The sequence below is a fragment of the Motacilla alba genome, chromosome 2 (genome assembly GCF_015832195.1).
Source record: "Motacilla alba alba isolate MOTALB_02 chromosome 2, Motacilla_alba_V1.0_pri, whole genome shotgun sequence".
NCBI lineage: Eukaryota > Metazoa > Chordata > Aves > Passeriformes > Motacillidae > Motacilla > Motacilla alba.
The window spans coordinates 63398992-63421748 of NC_052017.1; the positions used below are offsets into that span (position 1 = coordinate 63398992).

Below are 22757 nucleotides of genomic sequence, written 5' to 3' on the forward strand. Positions count from 1 at the left end.
ACAGGGAGCTTGTGCTGGACTTGGATCATCCTCCAATCTCTTCTGGAACATGAGCTGCAAATCCAGAATTTAAATACGCTCCCACAGGGAAAAGCTGGGAGCAGAGGCAGAGGGCTGGCTTCTCTGCCTGCAACAGAGCAGAGAGCTTGTACTTGGGACTGAATAGGGACAGGCTCTTTTGCTGTGATGGGTAAACCAGGCTCCCCAAAAACAGTGGTTCCAAAAGTTCGAGGCATCTGGGTTCAGCTTCTCTGCATGGAAAGTAATACTATGAAGTTCTATGAAATAGGGTGAAGTTTCACTATGCAGGAGCTGAAGCAAAGATTTTATTCTGCTAAATAGCATTGAACCACTGAAGTTTGGGTGGCCTCCAATGTGAAAGCTAACATCCTTCAAAAATACCAAGTACTAACTCTTTTGGGTCGTGCATTTTGGTTTTTTCGGTGTGAATCTTTCAGATGGCTGACTTCATCTTTACCGGCAACAAAAGGACTGTTCAAAATCTCCTGGAGAACATGGGAGGAATGAATAAACTTAATGGAGACAAGGGATGAGACAGCCATAGAGCAGTGAATACTGCCCCACTTTTTCAAGCCCAGGCACTTCACAGTGAGACTTTGAGCTCTTAACAGACATAGGACTGGACTTGCAAAAAATGGGAATATGCAGCATAAAACAGCCTACTTCTACTTCAAGATGTAAAAGCAAAACAGTAACTTTTCAGCATTATTCAAGTTCCAGCAACAGTAAAGATAAGACAGGACAGATTTTGCTTGGGAAGCAATGAAAGGGAGACAACCCAAACAAGAATGTCTCAAAGGCAAGAGGTACAAGACCTGGTTAAGCAGTTTTTTGCTGGCTGTCCTAGAAAGATGAACGTCTGCCTTCTGTGGTGTGCCGCAGGGTTCGTTATTTGCATGCCTTTTTTTTTTTTTTTTTTTTTGATTCAAGAGATTTTTCCGACTCTGGAGCTTTCCTTTAACTTCAGAGCTGTCAATCACGATTTGTAGATATGCAAACGAGCAGGAAACACCAGGTGACTTTTTGCTCCTGTGTGTGTCAGAAGTGCGTGCGTGCATGCAGGCATGTGTAATTATGGCTGGGAAGGTAAAAGGGACAAAGAGATCAGGGAGAGCAGCTGGACTTTGGTATCTCTGGCAGTGAGTACACATGGAACATTGCTAAACTGTCTGGACAGCCAGTGTCCGCTGGCAGTCTGCCCACACTCAAATTCCTGGAAAGGCTTAAGGCAGAAAAATAATCACTTGGAGGAGTCACCATCTGGGCTTGCTCTGGTCTCAGAGGGATTGCTCACTGGAGCTCGGGATGTGCATTTTCATGCAAAACTCCACGATCTCTTTGCAAGGCATTTTAAATTTCACTATGTTTCCCAAAACAACATTTTTCTGCTTATTTCATCTAATAAATTTAAAACATAGGAGAGGATATTGGGTTATAGCTTCAGATACTGAACTCCTTTATTTATCTGGAGTTCACTGCAGCAAAGGTAAAACCAGCAATGCAAGCATCCAAACACAGTGACCGCTGTGTCCCACCACCCAGGACTGAGCCTTTGGTTGCAGAGAAGTTGGGGCCAGAAACACAAAGCACAGCAACACCTGGCTATGCAAACAGTGGGACTTTCACTGTCTTGAGAAATCAAGCACTTTCTCTGTCCCATGGTGTAACTAGCATGCTTTTTTGGGTCTCTAAACCTTCTTCAAAAATCTGGTCCCTCCATCCTCCTCTGGTACCTGACCTTTCTGCAGCTGCCAGGGAGCTCACACCATCGTGTGCCAGCAAGAGGAAGGACTGGTGCAAGAAGCAAACACCCAAGGGGGGGCAGTCGTCAGCTTCCAGCTTCAGGGATTCAATTAAGCCAGTCACTTATTGTAAAAAGGCTCCTTTGATCGCAAATCCTAAAACCACACAGAGTACTATGACCTTTCAACTTCCACTTTTCAGCTCCAGGTACGAGCAGCAAACGCTCACATTTATCCGTGAGCTGTATCCAGTGCACATTTATGCACTAGAAAAGCTGCGCCTCTCCTCCATCAGACACTGTTGCCCTGCCTGGCACGTAGATGTTAATGCAACATTCACAGAGCCGAGCCTGCTACGCGGCTCTTTCCGTCTGGGGTGTTACCGGGCAGATGCAGCAGCGCACTCTGATGCTCCCGCCTCAAATCACCCGCCCGTCCTATCACGAGTGAGTAATTTCGGCAGCGCTGGAAAGGAGCGAGAAGGGGAGGCACTTCGTCCCACCTCTCCCCTCCCCTCCCAGGAGGCTGGCATCTTGCAGGATCAGATTCAGAGAGACGAAAAGACAGACACACTGCAGAGGGCTCCGCAGCTGCATGCTGGCTCTCAGATGCGTACGCCAGCTTTCTCCCCCCGCTCTACAGCCTGCCCGCTGCCAGCTACATATTCATGGTTGTAACTGCTACAGATTCCATTAGCCCTGCCATGTGCAGCTCAGCGCAGGCCAACAATAGCTATAGGAGTTTATTGTCCAACCCGACCAATTTCACAGCTCCCTGGCGGAATTCCCGGGAGAGCCAACTGCAGAGATCCATTAATAAGGAACATGAAAACCTCTAATAAAATTTGAAATTCTCCTCCCAAAATGAAAGGATTCCCGATCAACACCGCATGCACAAGACAGATTGTCCAGTGCAGTGTTAAGTTCTTATTACACTTCTGGGAATCTGCCACAGCAAATTGCTACAGGTTTCGGCACAGTGAGCAGCGGCTCTGCACGTCCTCCCTCTCCCCAGGCACGCCAGACAGACTCCACAAAAGACAAAAAGCGAGTGATATGAGCAAATCTCAGGGAGAACATCACCAGATGTGAGATGCCCAAAGACTCAACATTCCCATGAATTTAATGGAGGTATGTAGGTACCAGAGTTGAGAGAGGAAGATTTAGGAGGAAAAAACAGTGTGAGACATATTCCCAAAAGGACGGACAGATGATGGAGTTCCAGAACAGCCATTCACAAGCACAGGTGATACAAACTGATTATTAGAAAGCTACTCCACTGGTTAACTGTCTGTTTCTCCTACTTACCCTGAATTCTGAGGATAAGGAGAGATGTGCATGTCCTAAGTAGGGCACTTGCCTCCTGAGCTACTATGGTTAGACTGTTCTTAGTTAATAACACATTGTTATTATGCCTGATAGGTGCCGGTGAACTGCACAGGAACATGGTGCTAAAATTATCTTTGGTTTTAGTTAAGCTCACTGCTGAATGAAGAGTTGGAATTAACTTTCAGAAGTTTGCAGGTTTCTGCCATCAGATTATCTGGGTGCCATCACTTCATTCTGCAGCAGGAGAGATACCCTTATTTTCAGCATCTGTAGAAGCCACTCTGTGCTCTGGGTGTGCAGCAGACCTTTCTGTCCTCTCTGTGCACACACACAGTGGTGCAGCTACATGTAAGCCTTGCAGGACTGTGAGTACTGTGGGTGATTTAAATGGATTCACAGCTGCCTACATCCTTGGTTTATACAGAAAAAAGCTTTCAGCAAAGGTGATCCCTCCTCTTCCAGCATGCTTTGCAGAGAGGTGGTACCAGAGCACGCCGTACAAGATGCCAGGGAAGGCTGCAAGCCAGGAGACATTTCCTCCAAGAGCCGCAAGCTGACCTCATGTCAGGGCTGACATTGGAGGGCTGTGTTGCCCATCCTGCCACCCTCCCAGCCCATCCCACCCCACTGCAGCACCCTCGCTCCCCAGCACAGAACCCCCTCCCGCCCTTGCAATGCCAAACCTGGGCTCTCAGATGTCAGGAATCAGGCCCAGCTTCTTGCTTCTGAAACAACATGATACTGGTTCACAAATAAAAGATTTATTAAAATTATAATGGTGAAGGGTATTTATTATTATTATTATTATTATTATTATTATTATTATTATTATTACTTCTTTTAACTTGCCCCTCTGCTGTGTGAGGCCTTCTTTCAGGCTTAAGGTCTCTAGCTCTTCCCTGCAGCCCACAAGATCAGAAACTTATTGGTTTGGCTAAAAGTGGAATTTCCCTTCTCATCATTTGACACCAGGAAATGGAATTTTGTAAAATAGCATCAGATATCCACAGATAAAAATGCATGAGCTGACAGGGTGGATTACAGTGCAGTTTTTCTGAGGGTGAAATGCTGGACTCCAGAGCCTTCTGCCTCTGTGGGGGAAAGGAAAGGGTGTAACTGCTAAGTGAGGGTCTGAGCCTGGAGCAAAGCCATTTGAGTGCACAGCTTGATGCGCAGCTTTCTCTCTCAGCTGCACAACAGAAAGTGCACCTCAGCTGACCCTGCGAGAAGCAGCTCCATCTGCAGCCACAAAGGAAGGTTCCGGGGCTGCTCGGGCCTGGGGTCTCAGCTCAGGCTGACTGCCAGCTGCATAGTCCCCCATGGCTGGAGCTCATTCCAGCAGCTTGATGATTTACCACCATGCCACACTGAAGCCTTTACAGCCTGACAGAGCCCTGCCAAACCCCTCCAAAGCCCTGCTCCCCAAGCCTCAGAGTCAGCTGTGTCAGGACATCAGGACCACCAACCCAAGATGCTCGGGAAGTCAGCATTCCCCTACACACATACCCAGAGTCTGCGGTGGCAGCATGGAAGCCATGGAGCAAACACACGTAAATTAAAGTGCTCTTTCAACCCCAACACCACCACAGACAGGGGGATCCCACCAATGCAACTCCACAAGTGGCCAGCGCAGCATCCAGTCTTTTTTCTCCTGCTTTGCAGTGACTGCTGCCAGAGGAGGACATCTGACAGTGCTCAGCGACACCCTCCACTCTCACACCCATCCCCTAGAGGCGCTTCTGCAGCTTAAATGAGTGAATAGAGTTCATTTATAAACAAGTATAATACAGAAATTACTTTGTTGATGTTTTTCATTTATCTAAAATGTGCCTACAATGTGGCTACAATGGGAGCTGCCTACACAATTTTCCATTGAAAATTTCACATGAGTGACTATAAACGTAGCAACACCCACTCGCCACTCATTTTAACTTGTGACAGAAACTGTCATGCCTGTATGAACACATTTGTACTGCAGATATGTCACACAGGTCTCCTTCCATGTGTCTGAAAATGCTCGCTAACATTCTCTCCATCTTCTGCAAAACAAATTAAGAGAGACGCCTGGCTTCGCTGCCAGGAGACTTGAATAAGACCCCCACGAAAAATTACAGAAACCGGGGGCGTTTCACCCCTTTGAAGATCCAGCCAGAAACACCAGCAAGCAGCAGCCAACTCGGAGCAGCCATTTTACAGATAAGCACAGACGCTCACGGGGAGGAGTGTTCCTTTAAGCCTGGCTGATAAGGGGACAGTGTGAGAGCACGGCTCTAGGGGAAGATTTGGAAAGGTCATCTGCATGCTCAGTGCCTTTCCTTGGAAGTCTTCCCTGCAGACTGCTTCTCTGGTAGATTCCACGTGCCAGCAAATTAGACTATAATTAGTCCATCTGTAAAGTGTGAAACATGAACTGATGTTAAATTCTGCTTGAAATGGACTCCAACACCTTGCCTTCGCTCCGACTTCATTCAGCAAAGCTTTAACTTGAAGCCATTTTGCACCAGCTCTTGCTCACTGCCTCAGTGCATACTTGGTGCCCTCCCAAATCAGGATGACTGACCATCACTACCGAACAAACAGAAAAGCCAGCAGCTCATGCTGGTCTCGAGGCACACAACACGTACCCCAGCGCTGCAGACAGAGAACAAGTTAAACATGCCCCTCCGACACCTTTTTTCCTCTAACTCTTTATTTTTTTTTCTTCTTCATTCCAGTCAGCTACATTTAGGTATGGCCTGCAGCACCACCCACTCAGACCCTCCCGCTCGACCATCTCAGCACAGGCAGTGTCGTAGGGGTCAGTGCATGTAGGACTACACACGAGCAAGAAGAAAGTCAGATCGATTCTTCTCCATCTTCTCTCTCTCTGAAATGCCTCCCCAGGCCTTGCAGCCCACAAAACCAAGTGACTAGCTACTCTCCCTGACTCAGTGAGTAGGGAGCCTCCCTCCTGCTTAATGGGGAGCAAGCAGATAAAATGGGCGCAGAGCCCAAATCCATCACCAGTGTCACTTGACTGAGGCCAGCATGGGAAGGCTGAGATTGTCCCAACTGTTCTGATTAGGCAACACAGAAAACAATCAAAAGAAAATGAAATAATGCAGGATTATACAAACATAGCAGGTTCCACAGTCACAAGCTTCAGCTGCAATTAAAAAACCCACCCGTTCCAACTAAGAATGCAAATCATCATCGTTGCTCTCAAGCAGGGAACGTTGACAAATGAAGGCGGTGTGCTAACAGGCAGTGCTAGTAGTCTTAATTTAAGTATGTGAGAAACAAAGGTATCTACCATCCGGGGCTGCCAGAAAAAACTTGCCTTAAACAACAATCAAAAAGTACTCTGAGGACTTAAAAATTGCTTTTTTTAAAACAAAAAACCTGATACAAGAAAACCTTTTGCTCTGTTTTTCCCAGCCAGGTGAAGAAAGAACAAGAAAACAAAAAATCACACAGCTGCCATCAAGGTTATTTATATACAAGTTTTGAACTCAGGAACTAAAAAAAAATCCTGCGTTGAACCTGTGGGTCCAGTGAATCACAGCTTGGAAACCTGAATGGATCTTTCGTAAAAGTCACTGAGCCACGAACATGCTTTCTCACCACTGCGATCACTTCCGTGAAAGCACCTTACCCATCTGCCCCTGGAAATCCACGGCGCAAGACAAGTGACTCCCGACACCAGTGAAATGGACAAGAGGATGACTAGCTACCTGCAGCTGCTTTCAATCGGAGAGCCGAGTAATTATTGCAGCCCTCTCCTGTGGCTCATATGGAGCGCAGCATGGAGCTATAAAGCGTTATGCAAGTCTAATGTGCTGCCAGATCTCTTCGAGCAGGCAGCAGCCAAGTCGCTCCCTCCCACCATTGGCTCAGCTTCATTAACTTAATCAGGTATTCATTCATTCATTCACTCACTCATTCAAAAAAAAAAAAAATACTCTAAAGCTGGCAAATAGCCAGTGCCATGCATGCATGGAGCATGCTCACATCAGCCACTGGGGCTGGAAGAAGAAGGATAATCTAACATTCCTCAAGCTCTGAACAGGGCTTTAGCTTTGCAGGCAGCCCAGGCACAAACACATCTTTGCCACGGCCTCCCCAAGAGCATGAAGGGCTTGGGAGCTGTGCTGAGGTCAGACGCTGGCGTCTGCGGAATCAAGAGCAGCCCTGTAAGTCAGTGCAGCCAGCAGGAAGCTGAGTAAAGAACTTCCCCACAGCAATGACTAATTAAGCAATTTGATTATTTAGGGGAAAAAAAAAAAAAAGGAATTGTGGCAGGATTGACACAACTCATTTTGCTGCAAGGTTGCTCTCCCGCTTTCTTCTGCACTTACCACATATGTTGCACAGCTTAGTCCAGACAGAAGGGACTAAAGCAGAACAGAAATAGGGTTAAAAAAAAAAAAAAAACAAAAAACAAAAAGAAAACCAGAAAAAAGAAGGGAAACATCACTTAGCTAATGTTAAAAGCAATTGGTAATGGAAATCTGTCTGATCCCCATATTTATAAATGTAAAACGTCTTGCAGGCATGCAGCACTCAAGCACTGAACACAGCCCCTTTCCTTGTAGAGTTCTTGCACTTATTCTTCTAACTCTTTGCATGTAAGTCTGCAAAGAATGTTATTACTTCCCTCTAGCTGTCATCAGAATGACTTTCACTGCATTTTTCTCCCCAGTACACTACGAGAAAGCTGCTTCATAACTATTCCAAAAAGCAGGCCTTGAGAGTCAGTTCTGACTTTACTGTGAAGAGCTTCACACAAGGAGCCAGGCTGGACACTAAGGAAAGGGGAAAGGTGTTACATTTCCCTCAGAAGCTGAGCAACAGCATGGAAGCAGTCAGCATCTCTCTCCCCTTACCTCATTCTGCCCTGTGTGAAAAAAATACCAGATGGCAGATTACTCTGAGCAAGTCCATAAAAGTAACTTGGAAATATAACGCACTTTGGACTTTTTCAAAATAGTGTTTATGGTTATATAATGAAAATTATATATCCTGGTGCAAATCTTCAGCCACAGACCTGGAGGATACAGCTCAAGAGCATCTACACTCCCCACCTTCCCCCAGTGATGAAAATCAGATGTTATAACCCTCCATGCTCTCTTATCATGGAGAGCACAAATATTTTCTGTAGGAACTTCAAGTGCCTCCTCTGTAAATGGCCTAAAAATCACTCTTTCTCTTCAGATAAAAAAAAAAAACAAAACAAACTGAAATCTTCTATGACCACCACCACAAACCATTACACAAATGGCAAATTAGACAGAGACTTTCAAAAAGGGCATTACATTACATTATTAATGTAAGGCCAACACTTAGCTAAAGGTCTGCAGTTCAGATGCACTTAGCAAAAGCATTTAAAAGACCCCAAACAAAAACCTGTTACTCTGATCCTGGTTCCACTTTTGACCACAGCACAGAAGCCCATGGTTAACTCGAGGATCCCTTCCTGAAGCTCTCTGTAGGTGGACGGTGCTGAAGAGTACCCAAGTAACTAGCACACAGGCCAACACACAGCTTCTGAGGAACCAGCTATTGACATGTCCAAGGGCTACAAGTGAGATCTACACATTGCAGCTCGTCAGCAAGTGAGCAGTGAGGTATGGCTGAATATCACTTTGCTACATGACAGCACCATGGATTTGCTGACTGTAAGAGAAAAACTACTCAGCATACTTTTACTGCATTAATAGAATTTAAAAGGAGAAAGAGATGCAAAGGTGTCTGAAGGCAACCTGCTTTAGTCCTTGGCCTCCTGCACTCCAGAGTGTGTAGGACACCAGCCGAGCAGTCTCGAAGTACTCTACACTGAAGTCAGCCTCCTTCACTGGAAGTTCAGTCTTGGGCTAAGGGCCTGTCAATTATCTAAGCTCTTAAGCACTGTGGCTCTTTCCTTACCTTTGCCCCCGTCTCTCACCCTTCTCCAAATGGGGTCCAAAGGAGGCTCCTTCTTTTCACTTCACCTCCCTTCTCTTGCAGCCCTGACACAATTCAAGACACCTTCAAGACACAGCACAAACCCTTCCTCCTCTGCCCAGGCCTAACTTTCCCTGTCCTGCTTGAACAGCTGCTCAATCCTTCTTCACTGCAGTCACCTCCTTTCCTGGCGTCAGGGCATCAAAGCACCTGAAATTCCTCCTCCTGAGCCTCTCTTCCGTGCATCATGCTCCATACACGAGAGCACCCAGCAAGGTGTGATTTCTGACACCAGAAGTAGCTACGCAGTTTTAAAGCAGGCTATCAGAAGAGGGTCAGGAACATGAAGGAGCAGGAGAAGAAAGCCAGCCTGGGAACAGTGGGAATTTTTATCCCAAACGATCGAAACTTTGCAGAACTTGTAGTTTGGTCTAGATAAATAAAAGGGATGTGGTCTGAGCAATTCTGGTTCTTTATATGAATAATTTCACTGCTCCCTCTGAAAGAATCATTAGAAGAGCATGAGGTTTCATGATTCAAGATAGGAGAATGAGAAGGCAATATTTCAGCACTGTGAAATGAGGCTTGCGTGTCTAACCACACTACCAGCTCAGAGTTCACTTCTCACAAGTGTCAAGTATATTTTCCATTCCGTACTTCTGCAAGCCCTAGTTCTGTCTGTTGTCATCACTCATGGGGATTTACCTAATCCCTGAAACGGCAAAAAACCATCATCTTTTTTGCTGGAGAAACAGAATCATGTCTCAAGCATACTGAAAAATTCAAATTGTCTGTATCATTTATTGTAGCTCCATTCATCCACCCTGTGTTGACAGTATAAATACAAATGATGCCCTTAACAAAATGCTGAACTGCAGTCCAATGTATTAGTGGTATTTCTTAGAGATTTCCACTCACTTTTGTTGTTTCTCTGCTCATATTCCTCACACTTCTGCATACTCAAGCAGCTGCCTGTTTATATAAAGCCTGAAACAGAAATGTTGATTCCCTTCTTCATCAAAGCTGGTGATTTTAGCTCTATCCACTGGTCTGAACTAGAAAGTGGGGCAAAGGCAATCAAAAGTTAGTGGTTCATTTGAAGTCTATTATCTTGCAACTAAGCTACAAAGGGAGACTCCACAACTTTTAAGCACAGAAATCCACCTTTCCAAAGTTTTATTTTAAACACTAGTGAGCCGTTATGTTGACCTTTAAAATTCATGATATCACATTATACATGACTGGTGCTACTTGCTGTACAGCTCCGTTCATACACAAATAAATGACAGTGCAGTTCCAGATTTTTTTGGCACTCCTTGGACTCATGCCAGCAAATCCAGCTCAGAACTGTGTGTCCTCTACTGACAGAGCTGTCTTACCAACTACAGCATTTTGCACAGGGCGCAGCAAACATGTGTTAGCCCTTTTGCGGTGACAGACAGGTCCCACCAAGGTTTGGCAAGGAGCTCCAATGGGTACTACCCACAGGACTCTGAAGTGCCACCCCCTGGCTGGAGCTAAGGCAAGACCTAGTATGAAAACTCCTTCTCTATCCAAGGATACCTCACTAATGACCAGATTTCAGTTTACACATCAGTTAAGGACCTCTCAGAAACACTCCAACTAAATTAGGAGAAAGAAAGAGATTCAGCCTGGGATCTGAGTGCACAAAACCTTTTTGAATTTTTCCTCAAGCCAGAATTTAAGTGCTGTTCTCCCAGAGAAGAAAATAATTAAAAGAGGCTCAGATCCTCCCATTGCAAAGCAGAACACAATGGGGAAACTTTCTTGGGAGAGGACAGCTCCTGGGGGAGTCCCTTGCAAAACACTGCCTCATCTCACCAAGACATCCACTCCAACCAGGACAAACAAGGAACACTGACATGACAGTCAGGTAGGTCTGATCATGGAGGCACCCTGTGTCTGGCTTGAGAGTTTCAGAAGCAAGAGCTGTGTATAGACGTGATGCATCCCACTGCTCCACAGCATCCCCTGCAGCCCCAAGAGCGTTACTCACCATCACCATTCCTACAGCAAAAAGGAAAACTGATTTTTTCCTGGTTTTATTTAAGCCCGTTTAGTTATGGACCAAGTGATTCTTCAGCTTCTGATCTGCTTACCACTTTCTCTCTCTGCCTACTGTTTCTTCCAAATGTGTAATGATTTTACATCTGTTAATCTGGTTTGGTTTCTTTTTCATATGTGGTTAGTGACTTGCAGACTCCTTATGGTAAATATGAAATAAAATGCTATTTCTTCTGCTTTTTATTCTTGTGCTTATGGATGAATGACATATTTTCTTAGAAACATGAAATAACTACTGCAATGAGTGATAGATAACCACTTTGGTACCATGGACACTTTATAAACATATGGAATGATCATGAGATCATACAACCAGGATGACTGGAACAACAGCATAATTGGTCAGAATTTATTCAGCTCCTAAGGAGAAAAAACCTTGACAACACTCTGCTGTAAGGTTAGTGAAACTAAAACCGAAATAAGGTACACAAGTCACTGTTGCCCTTTGGCTAAAATTAAGTAAGAACTAATGGTGTCTAATAAAAAAGGCAGGAATTTTTTAAGGAAAAATTACATTAGGAAATGTTTGTTTTCAAACCTGAATTTGTTGGAAGCAAAAATGTTTGAATATATTTACAACTGGGAAAAAGTGCTGGAACTTCTTTGTAAGTATTTCCCAGTAATATTAAAAAATTAAAACCTATTTGCTGGTTCCAAAACTAAATGTTTTAAACATTTAATGAAGGTGTAATTTAAAAATGCTGTAAGTACAACAGACATTTAGTTTAAAATGAAACCACCCTCTAGCTTGAGTACAGGACTATAGGCTTTGCTGTACTGTTTTGTAAAACATTTTCACCTATTACCTGATTTTCACTTTATCTCAGCTTTTTAAGTTTTCCTCCCGTTAGACCAAGAAATATTTTTCTGAGATCGTGGAAATTCTCATGGGCTGAAATACCATTTACTCTTATCTCTGATTTCTGATTAGATTTAAATCTTTCCAGCTGGGGCAAGATCTACCCAAGCATTTTGAAACATTGCCAGATTATATACCTATATATATATATTTTATTTATCTATGGAAATTCACATTGTTGCTCTTGCCTGGCAAAAACCATGAGCTACACTGGAAAAGAAGTCTTTCTTCTTCTGTGACAGCATCATTCAGCTCACCTCCCAAAGGTTCAATTCTGCTTGCAAAATCTTTCCTTTCAGTTCAAATTGCTGCCCAAACAGCACAGTATTCTCTCTGATGTACAGCCAGGCTGAGCTGACAGCTACCACACTGGATCAATGAGAGGGAAAAGAAGAAAGAGAGGGAAGGGCACTGCTAGCCTCTCTGGTAAATTGGGGTTGAAGGAGCTGCAGCATCTCAGAAGCTGGTCCACTCCAGTGGGGAAGGAAGGAGAGAGATGTCTCTTACACATGTGTTGCTTCAGCTGCTGTGGAAAGCTGCTTGCATGACTAACACAAGGGGCACCACAGAATGAGTTTATCATAATCTCTAAATAATAATCTTATAACTGGGGGGGAGGGTAATAATCTTCCATGGGTTGCATTGCTATAACTCTATCAGTGAAACCTTGTGCAATTCCAGTTCACCAGTGGGCTGCTGGCAAGGATGGGAATATGCTTGTTACACCTATCCACCACTGAAAGCATTGGAAGACTCTCAAAAAATAGATTTTAGCAGGTGATTTTGACAGCTGTGATTTGTGTTGCCGCTCAGCACAGCTGAAACCACTCCAATGAGGAGCTGCAAAGGTGGGGGTAATACAACTGAGTCGTCTGCACCATTCAGGTCAAGGCCTTGCCCAGACCCCTGCAAAGATCCATGGCAGCTGCTACTCCAAGTGTGAGAGCCCAGGGGGAGCAAAGCACTCTGAAAACACTGCAAGCCACAGCATGGCCACACTGTACCAGCACCTAAAGGATCTTCCAGGCAGTTGCTCTACCTACATCCATCAAACTCCCATACGTGTCACAGATAAATTACCAGCTGACAGAAAACCAGCAAAAAACCACCTGCATAGCACCTACTGCACAGACTTAATGCTCCAATTAGACTAGGTGCCTCCTCACACAGCTTACTTCATTTAGGCAAATATTTCCAGTGAAACATGCAGACAAATCAGCCCTGGGATCACCAGCAGCAGCTGCTGCTTTCTGCATGCAAAGTGTTGAGCAAATCAAGAGAGATGAGCGCTGCTCCCATCAGAATCTCAAAGATGTGGATGACAACGCTGTTTAATTAAAAGACACAGGATCAGACTAGAGGAAAATTGTTGCTCAGCACCTTGGACTGAAAATCAAGCTGGTCTGACAAGAAATAGGAGCTCTACCAATTTTCAGTCTGTGGTCAAGTAGTCTTTCTACAGCTCTGGTGTAAAATTATTTCCCCCCACACTGTTCTTTTCTGAACTACTGTTTGAGCTTTTTTTTTTCCTTTATTCTCCTCATCTTAGCAATTCTGTCATTCTTGCTTCCTCTTAAATGTTAGTTTCTGTCCTTACTTCAGCATCACTTAAAATGCCACTATCACTAACAGCATGAGACTGAGTCAGAACTGAGACTGCGCACTCACTCACTTTTGATTCTAGGAAAGAATTACTAAAAGCCAAAAAGAGTACTGTGGGTTACATGTCCTCTCACTGATGCCCAGAACAGAAGAATTGCACTAGGACAGTATGTATACAATCGCTATAAAGTGTTTATTGTGTCACACACTACATAAAGATTTTTCACTCTGTCCTGTCTTTTCCCACCCCCCAACTGTAAGGCTAAAGAGAAAACACTGAGAGGGTTGGCAGACTGATATGGGCATTACATCACATTTCAACATGTTCTTAAGGATGAGTTTTTTCTTGTCACTCCCATTTTAACAACATAAACCAGTGGTGAAGAAGCCTTCCTGAGGGGGCTTTCTTATACCCTTGCGAGGGGGTGTATTTATTCTATTCACATTCACTGCAGAGAAGCCACGCTTCACAGGCAGGTCAGTACAAAATTTCGGTAAAAACTCAAACTACTGATCTCAAACAAGTGTTAAACAATCTTAAGTACGCATGTGAATAGCCACTTGGTTTGGATTTAATGGCACAGATTATAATCTTTAAAGAGAAGAGCTGATGCAGGACAGCCTCTCTGTTTTCTTCACTTTCTACCTACAGAATGTGGCCTGGAGACGTGGGATGCAGAGGAGGAAACACAGTCAGGACCATTCTGGTCAGATAATAAAACCAATAGAACACTTTTTGATAGTTATTAACTAAAGTTTCGCTTCTTTACTGCTAGAACTTGTTTATGGCTATGGTAACAAGATCAGTCCTTCCTTATATTAGGAATTTATTAAGAAGCCAAATCACAATTACATGAGGAGAAACAAACTCCCTCCATAAGCATGGGTTATATTCATGCAGTGGCAGTACTTGCAAAACATATAAGATGAAGTCTGTCCTGTGTCATCAGAAAGAAAAAGCCAGTGAAGATCAAGAGTCTTTAAAAATCACTTATAGGAGATTATCTAATTACTATCATATTTAATAGTACATGGCTTTAATAATTTTCTGTTATCATCAAAGTGCTAGCACTAAAAGAAAATGGGAAATTTACTCTAATGCCAATTGATAATGGGAAGGATATGTTCTGCCCTCTGGGTTCTTGGTTTGGAGCCAGCTCAGGTTGAAAGTCATTCCTGCTGGGTACCTCTCTGAAGTGAGCTGGTGTTCTTAGGCTTGGTCCAGTTCCACATGCACAGAACAAAACCCATCACTAAAACAACTGGCTGTACTGGAGATGGAAATTCTTGAAAACATTCTGTCTCTGGCTTTTTGTTAGCATGCAAATAGATCCTAGCCTGGAACGAGGATATTTATACAGGAATATTTATGCCAAAGTAAATCTCACCAACGGTGACTGAATGAAACTTGCATGCATTTTATATCGCTTTAAAACTAGAACGATTTGCCTTGCAGCAACAGGGGTGTTTTTACCCCTGTGCAACCCTATTACTTTGGAGAGGGGCAACAAACCCAGGGACCACGAGGTCTGCCAAGACTTCAGTAACACTGACAGCCAAATGTGCATCTCAGTATTATTGCTGCTCATTTTTAAAACACCAGAGCAAGGCTCAGCTTCAAGGTGCATCCTGGGTCAGGCTGAATCTAGAGGACCTACACTGGCTGAAGAGTTTACAGTAGGTTTGTATTGCCCAGCAGGTCACCTTAAATCCAGCTAAACAAGCAGTCAAATTCAGTTAAACTAACGCAGGTGCAGGTCAATAAAGAGCTGAACAACTCTTCTTTTTTTGGAGGCTGGATACTGCAAAGTGTAAACCAACACCCTGTCCCTGGGGACTGCTCCTTTCCTGGCAGAGGCTGCGGCACATTAACAAGGCAGCACAGCTTGCATTGTAGCTGCTGTGCCGGCTCCATGGATTAATGGAGACTTTGTCCTCTGGGGCTGTCAGCACCAAACCTTTCAGGAGAAATGAAACCTCCGAGAGGAGAAAAAAAAGAAAACCAGTAGTGGAATTACAAATAAGTGTCTTCTGACTTTCAAATGAGACATGAAGCATCTTCATTTACAATTTAATAATTCAGTAAGCACTTTATTGGAAGAGACTATCTAATGGGTTAATTTCCAAATGTCATTTATCTTTACTCATTGGGGATGACTTTCTATAATTCACTCGAGGCTGCAACACTCATAGATTAATTCATCACCCTCCAACTCGAGAAGATAAAAGCCTAACAAGCTCTAACCTGCTACACAGACTATATTTAAGCAGTGCAGGATAATGATAAATATCTCCCATAAAATGTGTTCTCTTCACACTTCCTGCAAAAACTGCTGAGCGAGCCAGCTGGCGAGATGGAGCCAACGGTCCTTGCTCACAGCCCCACCATCCACACGCGGTGAAACTGGAGCGCTCCCTTCCCCAGCATCGCCCTGATCCCCGGTTGCCCACTGGCCTCCAGAGGTGAGTGCAACTTTGTCCCCTGCTGACAGTTGCTGTGGCCCTGTCCACACCCCAGCAGTGACTCTCCTCGTGCCTGGCAGGCAGGAAAAAGCTGCTGGGGGCTGTGTGTGCAGGTTGGTTTCCATTAAACATGCCCCACTTCCCGGGCCAGACTAAACACTTTGCAGAACAAAATGAAGACTGGGTGTCTCCCCAGCAGAGTGAATGACTATTGTAGGCAGAGCAGGGAAGCAGGAACCAGGAAGAAGGCAGACCAGGCAGCAGCACAGGCCATTGCAGGGCCCGGATGCAAACTGAATCACTTCTCGCTTCCTTCTTTCATGCACAAGTGGTGGATGCTGATAAGCATTTAGGGACTTCACACTCTGACGCACTCCTGCGTCCCAAAGCCAGAGGAGGTCCAGGCCAGTCCGTGCATCGTCCCCTCCTGACCAGATGTTACTCCAATGCTTTCCAGGACTGCTTTTAACATCACAAAGATTTAACTGCAGCCAAGTACAATGACCTCCAGCTGGAGCTGACCTTCCTGCCCAGGGCCTGAAGCCTAAGTGACCTAAGCACAGCACCAGGATGTTAACCTAGCTTGTCAGCCCATGTGGGAACAATCTTTTATTTCCAAGCAATGCTGATGCTCAGCATCCTTCCAACACCACCTTCCCCAAGTCCTCTCCTCACTTGCGTCACTGTGTTAAACACACATTGATCACTCAGTTTGGAGAACTGAGAGCACAGCAAAGAGCCAGCCTTTCCAACGGGCTGAAGAGGAGTCCTTGGCTACAACTGTGTTTCCCAGCCATCAGACCCTGGATGTGTGCCACTGGGAACTGGAAGGGTAAACCACTATGATTAAAAATTATAGTCACCTTCTACAGACACACTTCCTCATCTAATTAATGCAAGAAAAGAAGTCATACTCCCAGCCACCTGGCCATTTTAATGGGCTGAACACATCCACCATAAGATTTTCAAAACAGCCCCTTAGGGTAAAGGTCATTAATTTTATGTTAAAAGCCCTCTAGGTCTTCACAAAGCCTGACTGTGTGGGAGCTGCAGAAGTCTCACTATCCTCTTCCAGGGATGTGTCTTCTTCCAGACTAGCCAAGATCACAGTCTGATCCAGAAAAAAAAGGGCTTGCTGTGGGCCTCCACACTTCAATGAAGTCCTGCCACCACAGCTGGCTGTGCACAATGCCTTCACATTTATGCTTCCCCCTCTCCCGAGAGTTAGGATAGCATCAGCATAGAAACAATACAATCAGATTAAACAACTTAATCCTTTCCTGCAAATTCTACCTATGTTTTATTTAGACAATGTATTTGGATTCCTAATGGTATTTCTTTTCAGATTATCATGAGCTCACTCTAGTTACTGTAGTTACATACCACTGACCAACCACTTTTTTCCCAAAATGTCTTCGCAGAAGTGAATTCAGTTCTTCAGCAATGGCAGAAACATGACTAAATACTTGCTGCACAGATGAGCTAGTAGTGCTAATTTTTTGGTCTAAATTTTAAACCACAAAGAGATGCATTAATAAATGAATGAAGATATATGAATACATGCAATGAAGAAGAAATCCTTAGTACATCTCATGTATCTATTTCCATTTTCTGATTTCAAATTATGAACTACTGAGACGAGGAACTTTTTCACCAATTCTACTGAGAGCTTTCTTTGAAGCTGGAAGGAGATGCAGGGTCACAAGTTTATGAACCAAGTGCATTTTCCCTGCAGCCTTATGTTGCATCAGTTTTGGTTTCCTTTTCTTGTTCTGTCTATTCAGGCCATAAACATTTGGTGGAATGATCTGGCAGTCATCCTGAACAACACCTCCAGCAAAACAAAGTGCACCTATTTCTTGGTCACTTCACAAAGTGCTCACACAACAATCCCTCACTGGTTTTCCAGGCTGCTGGCAGTGGGCAACATCCGGTACCTCACAGAAAGGTAAAAACAATGAAAGCAATAATAATAATGCAACTAGGCACCCATAAACAGTGTAGAGCAACAGAAAAACAGACTTCATTGACCTCTACAGTTTCTACTCCTGACTGCTGAGTTACATTGCTCACATGAGTGGCAGCTGCTCCAGCACCACTTAAGATCCCAGCATGACCACTATGGGGCTGCAGTGTGTAATGTACACGCAACTCCTGCTGAGGGCAAGGCACTCATTCCTGCTTACTACCTTTTTTTTTACATCTGTCATTTTTGTGGAATCATTTGCCTTATGCTACTGAATACATCGCACTTGTGAGCAGTGGGACCCAAGTTCAAACCCTTTTTCCAGTTCTCCCTGTTTTGCAGTTAAGAGCAGACACACTGGGACACCAACCAGAAGTTGCAGTCGGTCACCTTCCATAACCTATCCTCCCTGGGGCTGCACAGCTCTGTGGGATTTGGAAACACGTATGAAATCCTGCCCCCAGAGGAAGGAAAGGCAAAACCTCTGTGAAATTTGTCAGGTTCAGGATTTTGACATATGCCATCTGGCTACTGCCACCAATATTTCTATGTGAATGGAAGTCATCTGATGATACCCTGGGAGGTTTTACCCCTGCAAAAAAAGCTTTTCTTACACAGCATCAAGCTGCCAGGCCACAAACATGGTCTTCCAGGAGAGTGTAACACTTCTACATATAAACTACATCTCTGTATCTTACGATCAGGAAGCCACTAATGTTGGTCCTAGGGATAAGGTAACAGATGGAAATCCACTCTCCAAAAGAAAACTGCATGGAATATGGTATCTTACAGAGAGTAGCTTCAACTTATGTGTGGGAAACAACTGTATGAGGAAGAAAGTCTGTGTGTTAATAGCACAAGCAGGAGACAGTAACTTCTGTGCATCTTTAAAACTGTTCAAAACATGGTTATATCCCTGTTTCATAGCACTGGTTATGTTTGTTCCCTATATATGGCATAATTTACCTCTACTTAATCTTTGGTGGAAAAATAAACAAAACCTTGCACAGCCACACCACCTCTTAAACTGCTTCACCCCGTCTTAAAAAAAAAAAAAAATTATTTCTTTTTTAACAGCCCTAAGCAAAACTGTTAGGAATTTTGCTAGGGGATTTTGTTAGGAGTTGGGTAGATTCATATGATAAAAATGCAGTTGTCCTCAAAACTTGTATAAACAAATCTATAAAAGTAAATAGTAGCCCCTAGAAGTATAAACACTCAACTTTAATTTTTACATAGTTTCCTTATCTAGCAATGATTTTTTTTTTCCTTAGTAGATACCTTTGCCAGCACCAAAACACAATGTTTTTATTACAGATCCACTCACTGGGTATTTCTGTGCACAAAACTGTTGATCGAGTGACTTTAGCTCATTTGAGTAGCAATCAAAGCCACTGTTTCTCTAGGTATGGACCTAAAATTCCAGTCTAGTGCCTATTAATGTGAAACCATGGGAAACCAGTCTGCTTGAAGTCCAATCACTGAGAACATTAAGTAACTTTGTTGGGAAGGCAGGCTTATACTCTCAGATGAACTGGACCACTGAGACTCCAAACATGTTTGCCGCTGTGCCAAGCCACAGCTAGCTGATGGGGGGGAGGTGGAGAGGAGCAAAAATAGCATTGAAACGGGCAGAGACTGTGAATCCAGTGCTTTGCAGTGAGTTCACTCCAATGAACTTGTTAACCAATCTCTGGGCAGCCAAGCAACTTAATCCAAGCAGCAGCCCAACTAAGCTACACTGCACATTACTACAGCAACAAAGTGACAGACCTGTTTCCTGGGAAGCCAGAGAGGTTGTGACTAGCGCATGCTGTAAACTTGCTGGAAAGAGTACATTTTGGTTTTTATTTGGGTTTATTTTTGTTGTTGTTGTTGTTTTGTTTTGTTGGTTTTTTGGGGTTTTTTTTTTGTTTTGTTTTGTTGGGTTTTTTGGTCATTCTTGTTGGTTTTTTTAAAGTGAATAAGCATACGCAACAAATACTTACTTTCCTTAACTACTTCATATGATGCAGTACTGCAGATTGGGTTTTCAGAGAAAACCAGCCTTTCCAGAGAAAGGGCAGAACTGAACAAAAATGTTTACAGAACCTTGGCATCTCTAGGGCATATTTTTTTGTTTTATTTTCTGGTATTTGCTATTGATTTTTATCTTGTCACACATGTGTCCGTTTTTCTTTAATTTAATCCCTGCACTTGAAATAATTTCTCCTGGGAAGGAATGACTCAGTGGTTAGTTAGACTGTGGACTCTCAAATCCTGTTTCCAACTCTTCATTTGCTCACAGGGCAACAACATGTATACATATCTTTAAATCACAAGAAATCTATTCCAAATTTTAATGACTTAACCTCATTGTGCCCCAGCAGAGTAAGAACTCTTTTTATAACTTTCACTTCACAGATGGAAACAAATACTTTGAGTTCTTCAGGGGATGCTGCAAACTGGCACTGGCAGCAGGCTGCATTAAAAGGTCACACTGAAAACTGTTGTGTTGAGGAAAAGGCGTGTATCCTCTTTGAAACACCAGCAAAACAGGCTGAGGGGATAGGAAGGAGATGGGGTGTAGACAGCTGGAAGCCGCTTCCATTTCAGTCATTACCCTCATCACTATTCTATTTAATGTTCTTGTAAGCTTTTCAGTGCTCTGGCATGACCCATCCAGGAAAAAAAAAAAAAAAAAGAACCACCACCAAACAGCAAAAAACCCCAAAAACACACCTTCATGCAAAGTAACAGACCTAATTTTCATACCTCATCAAGAGTGATCTTTTAAAGGAAGTGTTCCACATCATTCTGTGTCATTATTCAACTGACTTTAACAGGCAAACAAGGTATTTTAAACCCCTGAAACTGAAGAATAATTTCTGATATTCTGTTTCCTCATAATAATACTGGTGATGATGTCACTGAAAACTCACTCAGTAGAAAACTCTAGCAGTTTCTGATTGACTCAATACTTTCAGGGCAGTCCTGTCTTTCGGATTCAGTAACAACAGATTTTACTCCTGAACCTTGTCCCCTGATGTTTGTGAAATTACCCCAATTGCATGGGTTATCTCCCCAGTCCCAGCAAATCATTCCAGCTTTAGTTTGTTTTAACACTGCTTTTCTTTCATCTCCCACTTCAGGTTCACTGTCCTTATGTCACCCCAAAGAACAACCAAAGGATGAAGAGGGATTCTTGGGGAGAACAGAGATAAAACAGGAGGATAAAGGAGTGAAACTATTTGTCTGCAATCCTGTTAGCGGGGGAAATGCTTTACAAGGCTACCTTGTGGGGAACATGCCTTGCCCATAGCAAAAAAGCCTCCATGTAGCTGCTTTGTAAAATTCCAAAGTATAAAACACATCTTTGAAGCCAAATTAATGATCCACAGCACGTTGGAAATTCTTCTGACACTTCCGTAGACATAACGTTCTTTCACCCTTTTGACTTTCAGCAGAGCCTCAGGAACAGACCTGCTCAGATTGATAAAACTCAGAAATAGAAAACACCAGCAGGGATTGCCACAATGGAAAACACAATGAGGAATACAGGGCACATATTTGTGCCCACAGCTATCCTTTCAAAGTTACTCCAGGCTGAACATTTTGGGATATAAAGGATGTATTTTGTGCACATTCTAATGGGCAAATGTGTTAAGAATGGGAATGACAAAGAATGTAATTCTCTTAATCTGGTTTCTTAATTCTTTCTCTTGGGTTTACCTGGTTAGTTTCCCTTTTGTTTAGCAGTAAAGTTTTCATTAGTATAATTCATTCTGTGGAAAACTAAAAGATGATCTGCATTTATAAATTGCTAAACACTATCATCAAAACCTTCTGCAAGGCCCAGACTATTACCTTTAAACAATGGAATTTCTGTAGGTCAAATCTTGCCCCTCCCAGTAAAACAAAATTAAGGAAAAACAAACAAACAAAACCAACCAAACAAAAAGCCTAAGAGAGCCGGTTTAGGGACTTGAGAGTTCTCAGCCCTTCAGCAGAAGCCCCTAATTGTAAGTGAAAGCTTGAGTCTCCTAGGAAATTTATAGATCCTGGAGAAAATTTCCACTCCTTCAGCCTGTTGCCTGCCCTCCACTGGCCAAGCCTTTCCCTTTGTGCACCTCTGAAAGGACCAGAGTGTCATTGATGGCACTGCCAAAAGGATCACCATAAATTCCTGTGTAAAATTCTCCAAAACTCTATGCATTAGAGGGCGTAGTGTACCAAGCAACTTCCTCTCAGTTTCTTTACCTTTCCTGGCCCAGTATCCTAAACAGACAGAGCTCCAAATATTGCTGTCTTGTAGGAAGAAGTTAGCTGCATATCCTGCTCTCCCTTTTCTATCTAGCCCCTTACAAGTGCTCTGATCCCCTTAGGTGGTGAATCAGATCCAGGAGGCATGTATGAGGCTCCTTCCCAGCTGATGTGTTTCAGAGAGAAATGGCTTTTCAGTTTACAGCTACTGCTAAGATGCCCAGGTTAAACACACGGGATGTTGCTTCTCTTCTTTTCTGCAAGGTCAGCCCACACTTGTTTCTCTAGGGGCTCTAGACTGCTCTGCAAAAAGGGAATCCATGAAGGATCATGTATGTGAAACCTGCATCTAAGAGCATCTGAGACCCAAAGGATACTATAAGGCCCAAAGGCCACTGAAGGAGGACATGCAAACTGCTTAGATGTACTAAGGGTTGCTTTCAGTGCCTCTTAATATCAGGCAAAATTTGGTTCATGTTGTCTCACGTGATGCAGACAAGGGCAGCCTTTGTGCCCTTGAGTTACTT

At 43.6% G+C, this 22757-nt stretch overlaps 1 protein-coding gene across 27 annotated transcripts in view; it reads right to left on the reverse strand.

Annotated features, from left to right (window-relative positions):
* ATXN1 (ataxin 1) overlaps positions 1-22757 on the reverse strand; it is a 338211-nt gene that overhangs the window by 16880 nt on the left and 298574 nt on the right. The window contains exon 1 of one of the 27 annotated variants that reach the window (XM_038127027.1): positions 6805-6871. The exons of 25 other annotated variants lie outside the window; for them this stretch is intronic. The gene's annotated coding sequence lies outside the window, so the exon portion shown is untranslated. Of the gene's footprint in view, positions 1-6725; positions 6745-6804; positions 6872-22757 lie in introns of those variants that run through there. One more of the 27 variants, XM_038127026.1, reaches the window with a different exon arrangement.